This window comes from Pteropus vampyrus, unplaced genomic scaffold, assembly GCF_000151845.1.
Source record: "Pteropus vampyrus isolate Shadow unplaced genomic scaffold, Pvam_2.0 Scaffold490, whole genome shotgun sequence".
Classification (NCBI taxonomy): Eukaryota; Metazoa; Chordata; class Mammalia; order Chiroptera; family Pteropodidae; genus Pteropus; species Pteropus vampyrus.
This window is the reverse complement of record NW_011889271.1, coordinates 625,217-629,200: the sequence shown is the minus strand read 5'-3', so window position 1 is coordinate 629,200 and position 3,984 is coordinate 625,217. Positions and strand designations below refer to the sequence as shown.

Sequence of the window (3,984 nt, the reverse complement as noted above, 5' to 3'; positions counted from 1 at the left end):
GTCACTCTGACAACTCGCCTAACCAGGTAAGCGTAGCCTGTTTCTTGGCTCACTTTGTCATGTAAATAGCTCCGTGTAGAATGGGTTACTCTTGAAGACACAAATGTGAGATCAAGTTTGGGTCCCAGTTAACTATTTGGTTAACTAGTCCCATGGGCTCTGTAGTTTTCCCTGTCCTGGGATGAATCCTGCCTGTGACTCTTAGTAGCTCCGTGACCTTGGGCAAGTAACTTAACTTCTTCGATCCTCGGCTTTGTCATCTGTAAAATGGGCATGCTGCCCACTTCGAGAAAGACCGAAGGGATTAAACGAGATCACAAATGCAAAGCAGCAGCGCCATGCCCAGCATGAGGAAGGCACTGGGTCATCCTCCCTCCTCTACCTTCAGCCTGGCCCTGCTCTTACTGCCAGAGGATAATGTCCATTCCAATGGGTCCGAGGTCTTGACTCCTTTACTTTATAATAATTTTACCCAGTTTCTCTCATCTTAATTTGTCAATGGAGCACACACATATACTGAAAAGTGCTTAAATCATACGTATATTGTAATGATATAAATTTTCACACGTCGAACGTACCCAGTTAAACAGCACTGAAATCAAGAAACAGAACATGCCGCCATCACCCTCAGAGAAACCCTCCAGTTCCTTTCCTCCAAAAAGGAACTGACCATTATTCTGAATTCCAATGCACTAAATTAGTTTTTCCTGTTTATGCTCTTACATAGTATATCTTTGTATATAAGAGGAAAAACACAGCATATCCTTGAATGTGTCTGGCTTCTTTCATTCAAATCGTTTTTGAGAGATTGATCCATTTTGTGGTATGCATTGGTAGTTGTTTGTTCTCATGGCTGTATCATCATATTCCGTTGTATGAATATCATAATCTATCTCTTCTAATGATCATTAACGGGATGTCAGCAAGCAGAGATAATGGGTAATAAAAGCCCTCTCTAAAGCTAAAAGTTTCAAAGTGGTGAAAGCAGGTAGTGCTGAATCACGCCAGACAAGGTGAAAGCCTGACCTATGACACTGACTAACTGACCGCTGCTCATGCCTTTCAGATCGATGAAGTTACATAATGTTCCCTGAACTTCAGTGCCCAGGAACCAAAGAGACCAACCTCAGCCTCCCTGTCCTCAACGGCCACAAAAATGGTTTATTCGGAAGTAAAAAAGAAATAATGCAACCTGCCCTGCTTACTGCACTGCTGACTGATCCCAAGCTTCTCTTCTCTCACTAGGGGATCCCTTTCCCCTCAGAGAGAAGGAGAAGCCTCTCTCCTCACTTCACTCCACATGAGGCCCCTCCAGGCTGCCTGGTCAAGCTCCTCCCTTCAGAATCAACAGATGAAAAGGTACATCCGGGAGTCTGTAGGAAGCCTAGCCTTGTCATTGAAATCTGGCTAGTTAATATGTATCAGAATCAGCAAATTCCAGAGATGGTTCTTTAAAAAGCAAACTTCTGGCCAGATTATTAAGAAAAATGAGAGCAGGCACAATAAGCAATATTAAGGGTGAAAAAAAAGGAAACAATGGCAGACATTAGACAGCAGAAGGATATCACGAATATCCTTATTGCAAATAATTTCAAAAGTTAGGAATGAATACCTAGAAAAATAAAATGAATCCGGAACTGTGTCAAGGAGAAAATAAGCATGAGTGATCCTCTTCACCAATAAAGAAACTGAGTTAGTGTTTTTGATCCTTCCGATAAAGAATACACAAAATCTAGATAATTTGACAGGGAGTTTTCTAAACATCGAAGTAACAATTAATTCTAATTTTACACATACTCTTACAGCATATAGAAAAGAGAACACTCTCCCAGCAATTATTGTGATGCCAGTCTAAATTTGACCTCCAAACCAGAACAAACTCAGAAAGGAAAACAACAGGCTAGTATCAGCACATACAAATGTCCCACAGGATATATGTCTATATATATATAACCACACTCCGGCAATGAATGAAAAAGATAATGTGTACAAAATGTGGTTTTATTTCAAGAATACACTTAGTTTAACAGTAGAAAAATCAGTTTAATTCATAGCATTAATGGTTTAAAAGAGGAAAACCATGTAAAATTTTCAGAAGACACTTTCAAAAAAACTCCACCTAAAAATTCAGCCTCAGTTTATGTTAAAAACTCAGCAAACCAGAAATTTAAAAAAGCTTTCCTAATCTCATACAAAGTGTCTACAAAATGCTACTGCAAATGTACTCTTTAAGATCTGAGAACGAGGCAAGGTGGCCGCCATCACCACGTTAAACTGGATATCGGGGGTACGTGCCATGCAGCACGACAAAATGATAAAATAAAATGTCTGAGAACCAAAAAAGAAAAAAACATCATAATGTAATGATGGTATTATTGCTTTATGGAAAACTCAAAAGAAACTGATAAATTAACAAGGTTGATACTATAATTTACCAAGATTGCTACATGTACAATTTGTAATGATACTCAATGACACTGCTTGCTTTATAATCATAAATGTGCTTTTTAAAGATAATATTTGTAATATTGATCTGAGAATAAACAACTTTATGTGCAATCCCTTTATATAGAAAAACATGAAACTTAGCTGAAAGACAACTAACAGATGATAAATAACTAAATAGATGGAGAGAGAGAGAGAGACTACGTTCATTAAATAGGAAGACTGAGTACGATGGAAATATCCATTCTCCTCAAATTATCTTTAGAAATATGAGGGTCCAGATCAAAAGCTCATTCTTTTATTTTAACCTGAGAAGCCAGTTCTGAAATTAAACAGTATAACAAATGGCCCTGAAGGAGAGTCGCAAGGTGGCAACTGCCCTACTATTTGTCACGATGTGTAATCGCTGCACTGTTTAAGGCAATGTTCTATTGGGACACTGGGAAACTATAAAATCAAGAATTACCCCCACATACGTGGAAACTTTCTAACGGAAGTGGCATTACAAATAAGTTGAGGGAAGGAAGCACTTTTCATAAATGATACTGGAAAAATTGGTCACACACACACATGCATATACACGGCCTTGGGGAAGTAATTCTAAATTAGGTAGAAAAAGCACAAAATGTAAAGGCACAAAATATAAATTCTATACTAAAATTAATATCTATTTATGAAAGGACAGTATAAAAAAAGGAAAAAGGCAAGCCACAAACTGGGAAAGCAATGCACAACACATACAGCTGACAAAGAATTATACCCCGAGTATATAAAGGACCCCTACACAGCAACAAGCAATAAAATAAAAGTGAACTTCAATAAAAGTGAAGATGTCGCAGCCCAGGAAGGTGTGTGTGCGATAGCAGACACATACAAAGAGGGTTGTCCTAGAGGCAGTGTTTGTGTACCCCGAGAACAAAATCAAAAAGCATCCTAAAAGTTCACCAGCAACCAATCTGAGAGAAATAAAATGTGGTTAATTAACACAATGGGATAATACATAGCAACGAAAATGCAAAGGCCATAGCCAGCCATGCATGTCTACGTGAGTGGATCTTGGGAAGGTCATTTTGACTGAACAAAGCAAGTAGCAGAAAATTCAGTGTAATTTTATTTGTATAGAGTTCCAAAGGACTCAAAATGAAATATAGGGTTTTTAAGATACAGCGTGGTTGAAAAATAATGCAGCCATGGTAGGAGACTCTTTTGCATATGCTGCTGGGGGCGAGTGAGCTGGGGAGCTGGGGCGGGTTGGAGCACACAGGCCATGAGGAACTGGCTTCCTGAGACTGAGTGAAGACACGTAGTGGATTTTTTAAAACACTATTATTCTCTATGCCTTGCATAGATGTTATAAATAATCATTTTAAATATATTCAATATGAAATATGAAAACAAAAAAAAGTGTTAAGTTTTGTGCATCCGCCCTCTTTTTTAAGAAGAAAAAAAACCCTCCAGTATAGACAGAGAAGCACAGAGCAGGCCTTCACCATATGCCCTTGATGATCAAGTGAGTCCTTAATGAATATGGACTTTACA

The 3,984-nt window shown here is 38.4% G+C and overlaps 1 long non-coding RNA gene across 1 annotated transcript in view; it reads left to right on the top strand.

Annotated features, from left to right (window-relative positions):
* Nucleotides 1-2,498, top strand: part of LOC105307358 — a 3,785-nt gene extending 1,287 nt beyond the window's left edge. The window contains exon 3 of the long non-coding RNA XR_897217.2: nucleotides 1,067-2,498. This is a non-coding gene — a long non-coding RNA (uncharacterized LOC105307358). The remainder of the gene's footprint in view (nucleotides 1-1,066) is intronic.
* The last annotated feature ends 1,486 nt before the right edge of the window (nucleotides 2,499-3,984 follow it).